A 16,025-nucleotide genomic window follows, 5' to 3' on the forward strand; every position below is an offset into this window, starting at 1 on the left:
ATTTAGACGTTTTGAGTTCTGACACTTTATTTGAAAAAAGAATCTGAAGTACTAATCTGCACAGTAAATGTTTATTAATTCTGAAAAAATGCTAGTATTAGAATATATACAAAGAATATGAATGTTTTTTGGAGTTTTTTTTAGCATCGTTACCATTTCCAAAAGACCCTTATGAAAACTTACACACTGATAACAAATATAGGTGAAACATCAAAGGGTCTGTATTCAATACCTTTAGTATTGTATTTCTTTGCTTTTGTTTTACCTGACTTTTAAAGGACCTAGTTGAACCTGAATGATCATACTGAGGCACTTTTAAGGCTACATTTGCACTGTTTGTACTTAAAATGTTCATGTGCACTACCTTTTTCTGGCACAGTAGTAATTATTATACTGCTTTGTAGTACCTAGTGTATGGTTTGAGTAACATGAATCATTAATTTGAATCATGTGATCTGCTTTGTGTGAATTAGAATAAATGTGTGACATCCAATCTCACCTCGTTCAGTATCCTTGATCATGAGGAAGGTGAGAGATCAGCCTAAAACTACACAAGGTTTTGGGGGATTTGTTAATGATCTCAAGGAAGCTGGGACCACAGTCCCCAAGAAAACCATTGGTAACACATTACGCTGTAATGGATTAAAATCCACATGTGCAGCACATGTGCAGGCCCATCTGAAGTTTGCCAACAAACTCCTGGATGATTCTGAGAGTGATTGCGAGAAGGTCATATGGTCAGATGAGACAAAAATAGATCTTATTGTTTGGAGGAAGAAAAATGCTGACTCTGACCCAAAAAAAAACACAGATCCCACTGTCAAGCATGGGGGTAGGAACATTATGTTTTGGGGGTGTTTCTCTGCAAAGGGCACAGAACTATTTCACTGCATCAATGGGTCGTGTCTGGGTCTTCCAGCACGACAATGACCCAAAACATACAGCCAAGGCAAGAAAGGAGTGGCTCAAAAAGAAGCGCATTAGGTCATGGAGTGGCCTAGCAGGTCTTCAGACCTTAATCCCATAGAAAACTTATGAAGGGAGCTGAAGCTCTGAGTTGAAAACCGACAACCTCAAAATTTTAAGGATTTAGAGATGATCTGCAAAGAGGAGCAGACCAAAATTCTTTACAAAAAAATGTCTGACTGCTGTGCTTGCCAACAACAGTTTCGCACCAAGTAAGTCAAATACTTCTTTCTCTCTGCAAATAAATTTAGATAATTTATACAATGTGATCTTTTGGATTATATTTTTGTTACTCTCTCTCTCCCTGTTAAAATTATAGACTGTCCATGTCTTTTTCATGGGCAAACTGAAATCAGCAAGGGATCAAATAATTCTTTCCTTCACTGTACACTGTACTGTCAGGAAAAATACTCTTTTCATAGTACTGTTTGTACAGTACATCTGAGCAGTCCTTCAGTTCAGTGTATGGATTAAGAGGAAGTGATTTTGCCATTTAGGTGAAGCATGATAGGCGGTAAAACAAACAAGATTACATCAGTGTTTGGCTTAAAATTGGGAAGAAACTTTATTACAGGCCGAGCTGCCAGAGAAGCTTTCCTCCTGTTCCTGGTAATACGGCCTGGTACAGGTACAGGTACACTAGTTCTTAAAGATTACACACACAATATCCTGTTCAAATAAACCGCTCAGGCTGAATAGGTATTGTCTCATTCAGGTAAAACAGGACTCATCGTTAGGGTACTTGTGTCAGATCAAATGACTCAGCGAAGAACAAATCTTTGTAAGTGACCACACGTCTCATGTGAAAGCTTCTTAATGACTGGGTGACATCATGTTTCTGATCCATTTCCTGTTCTTTTTCTTTTTGAAACTAGTTTATATAATAAAAGTGGATCTGATGAGCTTAGGTTTCCCATAAAGAACTGGTCTAAACCTACCGAGTCAGTCTAATACTCAGACATGATCTCTCTATCTCTCTATGTGTCTATCAATCTTTTTCTGAGACACATACACAGATATACACTCTCACTGGACCGGGGCTGATACTACTTTCTTCATATTGTGCAACAGGAACCGTGTTTGACAGGTTCACGTTCCCAGGAGCTCTGAGGTGTTCCTCTGGCTTTGTGGTTGAGGGACGGTTACTCACCTCTTTGTTCAGCTCTATTCCCGCCCCTTTTCCCAGGGCTCAGGCTAAACAGAGCAGTTCCTCGCCTGGCGACGTGCCAGTTTCAGACTCTCCGAGTTTCACTGTTGTCACTCGGTGTTGATGCTTAGGCCAAAGGTGCTGCAATCAGGCTGCTGGCTAGGCCTGGTCTTGCTCTTGTCTTATTAGCATGACATACACAAGTTATTTTCTCATGAAATTGTCATTTTCCCATATAAATAACCATAAATGATGGTAATCATAATTCTACTAATGATAAGTACACTACAGGATGTCTGACAGCTCCTCCAATATTTCTTTTGAAATCGTGAATATTAGCAGTTGATCTCCTCCTCTCTTCCTCTTTGTTGCAATATTAGCTTCTACTCCTTTGCGCAAACTTCTCACCAGCTGTAAGGAAGTGATGTTGGATAATTAGTGCTGGATCACAAATACCTAATTTCACCAATTAAAAAAGAAGTCTGGACACTTTTTATACATAATGTTTTTATTGCATTGGCTTCCAAAACTATTCACTCCATGGATATTTTCTAATTTTAATGCTTTCATAAATGGAATGATGGTCAATATACAGTACCATTCAATAGTTTGGACACACCTTCATTGTTTTTCTTAATTTATTAATGTATTTTCTACAAATGCAGACATAATATTAAATACATGAAAACAATGAAACAAGGACACATGGAATTAGAGCCTTCAAAATTCCCTGATCTAAACCCAACTGAGATGGTGATTTGAGGTGATTTGGGAGGAGCTGGAGCTTCACAGCATGAAGGAAAAGCAGCAACTATTGTTCAGCACCTCCAGGAACTCCTATAAGACGCTGAGAAAACTATTCCAGGTGACTCTCCCTCATGAAGCCACTGAGACTAAAATTCCAAGAGTGTGCAGATCCGTCCTCAAAAATAAATGTCCTACTTAGAGGAATCTAAAGTAAAAGCATATTCTGGTTTGTTTAACACTTTTTGTTTACAAAATAATTCTGCATGAAATTGAACAAAATAATGTGAAACATTAAGGTGAAAACCGATTTCTACAACTGAATGTCAATAAAAGAAACATATTTAACCTGAAATGAATGATAAACATTTTTAAATGTTCACCTAATTTAGCGGCAGTCCAGAAGGTTAGTTATAGTAGTCCTAATTAGTGAAATTGAGATCAGCTGACTGCAGTCAACGACTACAAAAACAGTACGAAAACAAAAGAACACCCCAGGCTACTCTCTTCTTGCTTACAGAGAATTTTAAGTTGGGGATGGATACAACATAATCCAAGTTACTGAACATCCACTGGATTTCAGTTAAATCCATCAAGTATGTAATGTAATAAATATGGCAGATCTGTAAATATAACTAGCATCCAATGCAAGAAGGAGTCTAAATTGAAGAAGGCCACCAGTAAGCATGTGATTATTCTAAAGGAGGTGTATTATTAAATTGAACCATTTTGAATTCTTGAATACTTGATCATTTTCGATTAGTTGAATGTTTAAGTGAAAGACAAAAGACACTCTCTTTTCTTTATATTCTTATTCATTTGGTAATCAGTCATATTATAAACCTACAGAACATTTCTATCATTATTAAAACTATGATATGAAACTGTCTACTATGTCTGAAACTATCTTTATGTATTATTGAGTAAAAAATTCATTGCATAACATCACTTTATCACACACCTCGGAACATTTAGTTTTTACTTTTGTATATTTGAGTAGTGTGTTTACATGTAGATACATTTTATTATAGTTGTTTTTTTGTTTCCATATCATAAATTGATTTTACCCAATTTATTCAACTTCGCAATTTAACTGATCTAATTAACACCCCCAATCACTAGCAATGCTCTCGACACTAGGAGGACAGGACAAGCACATGCCTCCTCTGATACATGTAACCCACCACCTCTTTTCCAACTGCCGCCACTACAGCATCACCAGGCAGCCAATGCGTTTGAAAGAAAGCGGCGGATGCCCAGCTCTGATACATCAGTCAACAGAAGCCTGTTTCAGCTGCTGATGACAAAGCAGCTCTGTCTCCATACTTTTAACTCAATTACATTTTGACAAAGTTCTTATCCCTTAATTTAAATACAGTTTCTTTATTCTCATGTTCCTATGTATGAATATAAGAAGATAAATATAAATTCTGTCCCCAGAATATTTTTTGTATTTATATATAATAGCTTATTTTTACAGACTAAATAGTAAAACAAGGAATGTACAAAACAGCTTTTAAATAATTTAAGTGACTGCTGTATAAACTGACAGTTTCGATGTGCTCATGTCTCACAGCTGTCGTCTGTGGATTTGCCTGCAGGCAATAACGTTACTCACTCCTGGCCCAACTGCCATGCTTGGTGGAGATCTCCCCAGTTTCGGTGTGTGGCTTATAAACTGTTGTGTTTTCACTTCACACAGAAGTGTTTTGTCACATAGTGGCAGTTCCAAATATCCGTATTATCCTAAACCAAGCATGAACACCTTCTTAGCGGTCCGGAAAAAGGTTTGATATGTTGATAAAAAAAGTGCATTAAAAAGTTTTTGAGGGAAGGCACATAATGTTCGCTGTTTTATTGCTGAATAAATCTCTATCTCAGGAGTGAACAGACACCCCCTGTGCTTATCTGTGACATTTGTAGTTACAGTTTGACATCAAAGCATGAATTTCTGACCTTCAAACAGCCACTTTTCCACAAACCTGATGAGCTGATAATCACTTCAAAGCTACTATCTCAGCCACGTTATAATCATTGACTCCTCCATCTCATCATGGCTTGATTGGATTGGCTGGTGTGAGGGTACTGGGATGACCATTGCGCTGAGCGACTGTTATTCTTATCCCCTCTTACTGACTGACCTGCAGACAAAAAATATTAGGAAACAGCAGATTGAGCAATTGAGCAACCGCTGACTTGGCTAAATCAACATGAGCATAATAAAACTTAGTGTGTTTTGGTTTGTTTTGGGGTTTTTTTGAGTAAACTATAATTGTGATTATTTTTAATGTGTTAAGAACAATGTTATTACTATGCATGCCACGTATCTCATGATCTGATGAACTCATGAACTTGTATTACTGTACAGTATCTTACACAACAACTTATACACACTGCAACAGCCACATTAACCCAACCTCAATTTGACCCTTGACTTTATTCTTTTACTTTTTGTATTTAGTTTTTTTGAGACCTTATTTTTAAACACCAGCAAGTGGTTTGAAAATATTGAATGTGACAACTCTTATTTTGCCATTGTATTATCTGGACTTTCATTCAGTTTTAACTGCTCTGCTTTTAATTTATGACTGTTGATTTATACCTATATTAGTACATTATCTTGCTACATCACTACACCTCTTTAAATTTTATAGAACTGACAGGTGGTTCTTTAGACTATGTTATAGAATGTCCTTTATTTCTGAAATAACAGGTCTCTCAAAAATGGCTATCCATTCAGACCCTGAGACACTACTACACTACCACCACCATGTTTTACAGTTTAAAAGTGGTTTCAGTTTTGTCATGTACATTTATCTGTAAATCATATAAAATTATGAGTCTCTGTAATATGGATGGATGATCACAAGCCATCAAACCAAGCTGAAATGCTTGGTTTTAGCACTAGGAGTGGCATAAAGTTATCCAAAAGCAGTGTGTAAGACTGGTGGAGGAGAACATGCCAAGATGCATGAAAACTGTGATTAAAAACCAAGATTATTCCACCGAGTATTGATTTCTGAACTCTTAAAACTTTATGAATATGAACTTGTTTTCTTTGCATTATTTGAGGTATGAAAGCTCTGCATTTGTACATGTAATTGCAGGGAGCATAATTGATCCAGTTCAATTATTAGTATTAGTAATTGCAGTATATTTTGAATAAGTCACTGTACTCAGTTTTTGAGCGTTTTTTAAGAATCTGTTTTTTTAGTGATCACATGTATACATCAATAAATATTGTGTATCGTGAAAATGTATTGAGATACAATAGTTTTACCCAGCCCTACACCCATATGATACTGTACATTATCAGAGATTTTTGTTAGTCATTTGAGGATTGCGCAGTGTGCCCTCACAATGATCTCTGAAGAATATCCACTTTAAGGAAGAACAGCAAGGGGGGTTCATTCCATCTGATGGAGGCACAGGACTTTCTTTTGGAACTTTAGTTAAGTTTTTTTTTTTTTTTTAAGGGATGGATTAAACACAATGACTGAAACTCATGGCCTTCAGTTATTCTCTTTTTTAGAGGTCTTAATACTTCCTAAAACCATTTGTTTAGTTTTATTATTATTTTTTGCTAAATAAAGTGTTAAAATTTACCTTTAAGAATATTAAATGTTTAACATTGCCTTTCACTGCAGTTTCGCAAAGGTTCACAAACATCAAGAAGTTGTAACGTGATACATTTTTCCATGTCAGTAGAACCAGATACCCATGTTCAGTTAGTATCAAAAGGTGAAATCAAATCATAACTGTTTCACACAGTACAAAAACATAGCAGATTTGCATACAAATATTGTGATAGGTCTGATCATGGTAGAAGTGGATGCTGGAGGTGTGTCCTAGTCTGGGAATTAATGGGTGTTGCCATTCTCACAGTGTCTGTTTAGGGAAGGGGGTGATGTGACTCACAGTGACTGAGGCTCAGTCCTACAATGACAAGTGGGGACAAGATGCTAACAGTAAGCATCAGAATCCCACACGTTCACATGCACTGGAGCTGAAGGAAAGAGAAGATGACATCAGGGTCTGTGTACTCCTGGTAAATGGTCTCGGATAATTAAGTGTGGACGAGCTCGTGATGAGTGCTGTGTTCACCGGTTGCCAAAAACATAGACTTTTTCCTTCATGCAGTAGTAGACATGTTCATGTTTATGTTAGCTATTCTCTACGTATTCAGCTTGATATTGCAATTATTTTACAGCCTCTGTAAAATTTAAATAAATGCATGTAGCACAGAGCTCATATCAGATGTTAAACATTTTAGAAAAAAGTTTCTTAACATAAAACTGTGAAGACTTTGGATGTCCCACTATCTACAGTACATAATATCAGCAAAAGATTCAAAGAATCTGGAGAAAGCCCTGTCCACAAGGGACAACATCGATGATCAGTATTGGATGCTGGTGATCTTTGGGCCCTCAGGTGGCACTGCATTAAAAACAGGCATGATTCTGTACTGGGTACTGAACTGTACTGTATAGGCTCAGGAACAAAAGGACAGCAAAAGATAATCAAAGCAATTTAGTATGAAATGGTAGAAAAACACCTCTGTTTTTTTTTTTTTTTTTTTTTTTTTACAGTAAGGGTTACAGGAAAAAGAGTTTATGTTTTCTACAACATCAATATAAAACAAATATTTATTTACTATTTACCACCAGTGAATTTTCACATCAATTCTAAGTTTTATGTATAATGTTGATAATTGTGAAATGGTGGTATATCTGACAAAAAAGAAAATCTAAAAGGTTTCATTAGCTTAATAATTTTGCCCTAAAATGCCTTATTTTAAATGTGTCTCTAGATCATTACAATTATATGTAAGATTTAAACTTATGTAAGAATAAAATTTTGTAAAACAATGTCATCAGGCTTGAGGCAGGTTTAGAGGCATTAAACACCACTCTGAACGACTGTGCTTCCACTTCCACAATTGAGTTCTGGAGAAATTTGGAAGAAGCAGTGGATTTCCCCTAAGCTAGTCAGTACTCTAGCAGTGTATCTACATAAAAAAAGGCTGACTACAAGGCAAGATTTTGGTTCCTTTTTATGGGGTTTCTGTAACGCTTTTAACTATTTCTTCACCAACACTGTTAATGGAGGATGCCAGACTAGTGTTAATGGTGCTTTCCTCTAAGCCAAGAATAGAAATGAGGAACAGAAAGGGTCAGTATCAAAATGGGTAGTATCAAACACAACAAATCAACATATAGCTATTTAGCCACACATATTAAGGCCTATCAGTACTTACAGTGTATTCACTTTTTCAAACTATTTCAACATTAACCTTGAATGATTTACAGTAAATTTCAGACCACTTTTCAGTTTCTTTCACATAATTGCATAATAATAAGTAATATCAGTATACCTTTTTGGATGGTACATTTTAACTAAATACCTTATAAATGCTTAAATAACATTTACTGAATGTCTATTAAATGCAGCTGAATGTAAAAACTGTAAACTTAACCTCAACCTTAAATGTAATTATTATCCTGACCCTGAAACGAAATAAAGAAAGCGTTAGGGTTGGGGTTAAGTGTAGGGTTACATTCAAGAGTATTATATACATTTACATTACAGTTTATTTGCATTTAATATACTTCATTTGAATGTTAGATGGGCATCTATGAGGCATCTACATCAACACTACTTCTTAGGTTTTTAATGGTTACAGAACAGTTCACTGTATATTTTTAAAAATGAAAACTGATTGAAATCTTTACTTGTACTAGTGGCTTTTAGGCCTTCTTCACAGCTCCATTACACATATCAAAGAGCTATTTAAGTCATGTTAAATTTTATGAGTGTATAACTGAACAATAAAAGGTCTTTAGCTTAGAAACTGAACAATTCAAAGTTAAAAAGGTTAAGCATTACTTCTTCTTGTATATTTAGATGGGTTGGTCCTGTGCTTGGTGCCTGTGTGAGATGTTTGTGACCCTTATCCTCAGACAACCAGCAGTCTTTTCCATCTGAGACTACAATCACATATCTCAGACAAGTATGTGGAGCAGCTGAATATTTTCGCCATGAATGACGTCTGCACTAATATATTTTCAGGTTAAATGACACCCTGCTCTTTTACAATGATACATTAACTGGTGCCTGGTACAGGCTCTAAGGAGAATATACACAGAACATCTGATATTCATTAAAACAAATATATACCTGTTCTATTTAGCTGAAATAATTATAAAAAAGACATATTTTAATGATTGTATAAATATCAAACATTTTGTGATTTAAAAAAAAAAGAAGAAAGGATAACAACTTTACAAGAACACTTACTGTATTTTTCGCTCACCGGATTATAAGGAGAACTATCAATGTACGTCTATTTTTACACCGGATTATAAGGGACATTGTGTGACACTAGTAAGAAACAGGGGTGTCGCAATGTCTTCCTTCTAATTCAGCAGGTCTCGCAACTGGGTGGTGGTGGTGGAGACAAAACTAAGTAAAGGAAAGCTAAGCTAAGTAAACAAACCTGGAATTCTTAAAAAAAAAAGCATTTTCTTTTGAAGTCAAACAAGCGCTGGATGTTAATCTGCACAGATTTCTCTCCTGAAAGTGCTTCTGTTTGTGTATACGTAGTAAGTTTAAATTTCCAGATTTCCAATAAGGCTGGGTGCAGCAGCATTAGCGGCTAATAGTAAATGCCCCCCAACAACGTTACACTGCGGAATCAGTGTTCTGGTAAACGAGGGCAATAATAGCTACCGGTTTGTCCCACGTAGCTTGTTATAACACGGTAAACACACGGGCTACAGTCTGATATACTCACCTCTAAACAGTGAAATGAGCTTAGCGCGCTTTGTGGCTAATGCTGCTGCCGTATTGCTAGCCTGGGTTAGCAGCAAGCTACAGTGTCCATCCACATCAAGGCATACAGTCATACAAACAATTCAGAGTAACCAATTTCTGTCCAAATTAGAACATCCAATTCACGTAATCTCTATGTTTTGGAAGCATGGGAGGGAACCAGAGTCCCCAGAGGACACTCACATAGACATGTAGACAATATGAAAGCTCCACCCTGATGTGTACTTGAACCCAAGACCCCAGTGCTGAGAGGCAAATGTTCCAACTAAATGTTTTAGATTTACAACGCTGTTCCAAAGTTAAAAATAATCAAGTAGCTATTATACTTCTGTTATTACTTAACACAAATCTTTTAAACCCTCAAAAACATCAAGCTCACCACTCCCCTTCAGAAACCATTCAAAGTCGGGGAAGTAAATCTTCTCTCAGTTCATACACAGTGCTGTATTATTTCAGAACGAGTGAGGTGAGCTTGCCCTGTCATAACCTCAAGGCACACGTACACGTGCGAGTTCGTGATAATGAAAAACACCTGTTGCAGAGCCTTGCTGAAAGTCTTTGCTCACCAGACCAGCCTGACAAGTCCTTTCCCAGCATCTCTACTCACTTAAAGAAACTGGTCAAACCAGAAGAGCACACAAGCCATTTGTCTGTGCACACACAGCCAACACGGCAGTGAGCACTGACCACCCCAGCATCCGCTTCCTCAAGCCAAGCTGTCTGAATGTGTTTCTCACTTCATATCAGAGCATGCCTGCTTGAGTTTGTCATGCAAGGTTTTTGTGCTTTGTAAGAGAGGACGTGGGTAGAGGAGTGTGTATAAATGTCTTTAGCAGACATTTAACAAAACATCTGTTAAACATACCTGAAGGATACGTTGAATGGAACGGGGTATATTTAAGTGGTGATCCGTATTATTTTGATTCTTAAACGGAAAGCAGAAGCCTTTCTGAGTGGAAAAGGAACAAAATATTGTGTTTAATGGTACAAGTATACTGGAACGACCATCCGTGCTAAGCCAAATATATTCATTCTATAAAACTGTGTTTTTCTTACGTACTTACTTACGTACAGCCTCTAAAAGAGGATCCGGCTTAGTTTTATGGTGGAGCATTGGAGACTTCAGAAGTGCTCATTCACCCATAGCAAAAACAAAGAAATAAAGGAGTGAAGCAAGCTCTGAACCAAAAAGGAACGCGGTAGAGTCTGAGATAAAGCCAGGATTAATATCGAATTGGTGTTTGAATGGTAAAGAGAGCTCCGTGACTGCGCTCTCTCTCTCTCTGACTGAACATAACCTCGAATCGAATACATCCGCTCTGAGTGGAAACCGCATCACACCTGCCCAGTTTAAAATGATTTTTTTGCATACTCTGTGCAATTACCCATTTTTACCAGAGAGGACCCTAAATCCCAAAATTTATGGACATTAGCTTTAAATATATCAACATATATCAATATTTCATATTTTAATATGCAAAATACTGCAATGTCTTACATATGGTTGATGTGGCTCAATGTATAACATCACTTCTTGTCAGTAAGCTACCACACCATATCTGGGTGGTTGATTCCAAGCTGGGTGACCATTTTACACTACACCTACAACAAGACTCTAGGAACCTTTTAAGTAGTTAATGGCAAATTAGGTCATGAAGCTAACCAAGCTACCGGATTTTTCCACACTTTAAAGCGCACCTCTAATTGTACCAAAAATCAACAGTGTGCCTTAGAATATGTCGTAAGGAGCAGTAAAGCCAATCCGCTGAAGTGCAACGTTTTACAGGAGTTTTAGTGAAGTTCCTCCAGAACAGAGGCTGGAGCAGTATAAGCATTAGCCGCTAACTCTAGCCCTAGCTCTTTCACCGTTCAGAGGTGAGTACTATTGGACTGCAGTCTGTGTGTTTACTATATTCAAACAAGCTACGTGGGACGAACCGCTAGCTGATAGCACCCTGGCTTACCGAAACACTCAGTGTTCCTCAGTGTAGCGCTGTTGGGCAGCATTTACTGACGCTAAGCGCTTCTAACCGTAGCTAGCACTGCTGCTAACCATGCTATTGAAAATATTGGAAATCTAAGCTTACTGTAAATAAACGTAATCGCTTCACTCACCCAAATATACAGTTTTCAGTAGAGAAATCTGTGTAGATTAACATCCAGCGCTAGTTTGACTATAAAATATATAGTTACAGTCTTCCTTAATGTGCGCCTTAAGTATGGCAATAGACCAGACTATAGATGTTCATTGTTAGTGATATTTAATATGGTCTGCTAACAAGATAATACATGAATTTTTAACAAATTAATTTTCTAGTGGCCACAAAAAACATAATCATGTGGTCTTACTTAATAACGTAATTAATAACAACCATCATATGAATAAAACTAGGTATAGACACTTAACTGCTCAGCATAGTGGTAAAATTTAAAAACTGTCCTGCTCCTGTTAAATCAAATATCAAATTTTATCAATGTAAACAGCCAGACTGCGGGGGTCTGTTGATTTTTTCTCACATAAGAATGGGTTCTTCACTGCAAAAACTTTGATGAGAACCCTATGCATTTTGCAGTTGCTCTAGTAAGAGGAAGATAAAGAGAGCAACTGTTTTCAAATTGACAAGTCGACCCTGTAAGAAGCTGAAGGAGAGTGAATTTGGAGCCAAAATCCAAATGAAAAGCTGAAGCTGTGGGGAGTGCGTGTTTTGGGACGTGGTGGGGGCAGTGGGTGCAGGCTATCTGGGGTGGGTTCTGAAACTGTTCTAAGAGAGGCGCGGGGGATGGACGACTTTTTGAAAAGCACAGCAGTGAGCCTTTTAAATACAGTTACCTCCTGAGGACCAGCAGCTGAATCAGAAACACGAGGTGGACATTTGAGAAGCTGCTTCTTATTTAGAAGCTCCCCTTTGGGCCTCATACAAAATGTGCTGTCTGCCTGCAGCCATCCAAGAACCATAACGCAATTTCCTGCATATGGAAACAGGTCGGAGTTGGGTTTTGTGAACTGGACTGAATTGCAATGAGGCAGTTTTATGTCTGCAGTTACAAAATATGTGTAGAACACTGTTACAATTCTTTAAGGAACTTTTTAGGAGTTCTTCTGTTTTAAACTGTTGAGGAACCATCAAGAATGTTTTTTAGAACAAAAATGTTTACTGAAGCTTCCTTAAAGCCCCTTAAGTGGTTACTATACAGGTTCCAACTGAAGAACGACTAAAGGTTCCACTCTTAGCAGTGATGGAGCTTTGAACTAAAGCACTAGCTGTGTGGTTAATTAATGACTTTTTTTGAGTGTACTTAGTTCAAATACATCATCCACATGAATACTTTGTATGAACATCTTGCAGCAAATTCAATATTCCGGTACATATTCCCCTCTCCTAATAGCTGACAAAGCAAATGCCACATTTAATACAAAATCTGAAATGTCTGTGTTGTTTTGATCACAATGATCATGAGGCAGTTTGCACTTAGGCCAGTTAAGGGACACATGGGCGGGGGTGATAAAGGGAAACTCCCAACTCTGTGGGGTACTAGCACCCTTCCCGCACCGCAGGGTTTCCCTCCAAAACACTTTAGCCTTCAGGCACAAAGCTCAGCTAATCTAGATCTACTATCTCCCTCCTTTATCTGAAGTCGAACGAAGACTCCATTCAAAACCTCTAGAATCGCTGTTGAATTATTGAAAACTAATGGAATGAATCTAGCTAATGCTAACTGGTAACCACTACATGTGTAACATTATTAGCAATATTAGCAATTTAATGGGATATTCATTCATTCATTCCTTCAGTTTATCCTCAACTTTTAATCAGTGTAGACTGAGAATGAAGAGAGTGAAGTCTGTAATATTAGTTTACAGTAGGCATTTGAGAATTAGCCTAGCTAATTCTCTCACCATAAAAATATTACAATAATCCAAGTGATCCAGAACCAAGGTGCCAACAACTCTCTTCACCAGTTCCTGTATAAGGAATGGGATACAGATTCCAACTAATGCAAGGGCAGAACTCATTTTATTCCAAATTTTATCTATTTGTTTTAAAATATTAAATATTAAAATATTATGTTTTAATACAGCAACCAAAGCCCATTCTTAATCCTTATGACTATCAACACTTTTCCCCTATTTTGCTAATGTTTACAGTAATGTCTAAACTATTGAAATAGTGGAAGTTCATTATCCTACTCACATATTTTAAGTTTAATGTTAAATTGATTTCACCCAAATCCTTTAACATGCACTTATAAAACCTAATTAGCATGATTAATCTGCATTATGCTAACTGAAATACAGTGTCACTAGCAACATTTACACTGTTTAACTAAACATTATCCATCCAACATAGTGATTCTCTTATCAAGACTTTTCTAATTGTAACATCCAGCGCTAGTTTCTCTTTAAAAGAAAAGTTACAGTCTTTGCTTAATATGTGCCTTATGTGTGGCAATAGACCAGAAAACAGATGTTTATTGACAGTGATATTAAATTTGGCCTGCAAACGAGATAATACATACATTTTTTAAAAATGAATAATTGTTTTTCCATGTAATTTCCTTTGAAAACCTTTTCTTCCTAGTAAAGGCCCATTCCTGCTTATGTCTACTTGAACATTAAACACTGCATAGCCTATCCACATCTTTGATCTAATGTGTAATAATGGTAAACAACACTTTGCCCATGAGCTGTGTGTCTGAAACTATGCCATATTTACTATATAGTGCACTACTTAGGGGTTACGCCATTTTGTAGCAATGTTAGAAAATGTAGTGCCAAATTGTCAGTGCACCAAAACAATCCCACAATGCACTGCAATGCATAGTGTACAAATACTGTGCCCTACTGAACATGAAATAGCCATAATCCATCAGGTCGTTTGGTTTAAACTTTTGTGAGCAGCTTCTTTAAGGAAGACCACGATTAAGATTGGTTATGATAAGCAATGTGTAGTTGAACAGCGAGCTCAAACACATAATGATGTGTCAGAAATCATTTACTACCTTGTAAAATTCTGTTCACTAGAATGTAGTGATCTGAATTTTCACAAGTGAATAGAACACAGTTTTAGACACAGCTATGGCTAGAAATAAAATTTAAAAAATGTTAAACGCTAACTAGGATTTATTTCAATGGATGATGCGTAACGATTGTTTTTTTTTAAAACTTATATTTCCTTTTTCAATATTTTACAGCAGTCAAAGCTTTAACTTTTCCTCTAATTGTGAAAGTTTATATATTCTAAGAACATTTTCCTCCTACCAAATGCTCTAAGAGACACAGCTAGTACATCTGGTTGTTTTATCATACAGTTCAACCTTTAATATGGATTTAAAATTGGGTATTTGTCACTAATATCAACAGTAATTCAAAACATAGGTCATAGTTCAAACTCAGCACCTTCTCAGAGGAAAGAAAAATCAAAAAGAAGATTTCTTTACTATCTCTGCAGTTTTCCTTTAGTACAATAAGATCAGTTGGAAAGAAAAATGAGACTTTAGTATAAATCTCCTGCTGCTTAAACGTGTCACTTAAGATAAAGACTTGTGATGTCACACGTCTCCCCTTATGTTTTATCACAGATCTCCTCAAAGTCTCATATTGTGCTCAGATCTGCCAAAATAAGTAATACTTATTTACTAAAAACTCAACATGAACTCAAATTATTCCTCACTTTCTCACTAAGTGTCTTTTTAGTGTTTATGCTGTGAATTATTACATTATATGATCAAAAGTACTGGGACACATGTTAATTTATTGCTTATTCCTAAATCAAGGGTATTAAAATAAACAAAGTGTTTATTGAGTTACTGTCTCTACAGTTGTTGGTTGATTTAACTGAATGTGAAGAATTAAGCCTAGTTGAAGCCTATATTTCCTTTTCAACAGAAAATCTACATTGAAAATACTCTGTAGCTCAAAACTAGGCCTAATGCCTGTGTGGGAAACTGACCCTTTGACTCTAAAAAGATTATTAATAAAGACCAGAAAAGACCTTCATGTCTCATTTTTGCTGCACAATGTTTCCCAAAAGCTTTTAAGCAATACAATTTCACTCAGGGTTAATATGAAATTTAATGTCAAAGAACACTGTGACCCAAACCTCTTACATTCTTAAATTCATTTTCATGAGCATTGTCGTATTAATAGCAACATTAAAAAGTCCCTTCATTGTAAGCACTTTCACTTTGTCATGTTTTCTTCAGAAGGCTCTTTCCTCCTAATAGAAGGGCCTCTTCCTTATACTGTCAACTGGAAATATTCATGCCCTGTAAATCTTACAGCATACACAAACACAACGTTTCAGTGTACACAAACACACAACACCCTGCTGCGTCT

The sequence above is a fragment of the Astyanax mexicanus genome, chromosome 1 (genome assembly GCF_023375975.1).
Source record: "Astyanax mexicanus isolate ESR-SI-001 chromosome 1, AstMex3_surface, whole genome shotgun sequence".
Classification (NCBI taxonomy): domain Eukaryota; kingdom Metazoa; phylum Chordata; class Actinopteri; order Characiformes; family Acestrorhamphidae; genus Astyanax; species Astyanax mexicanus.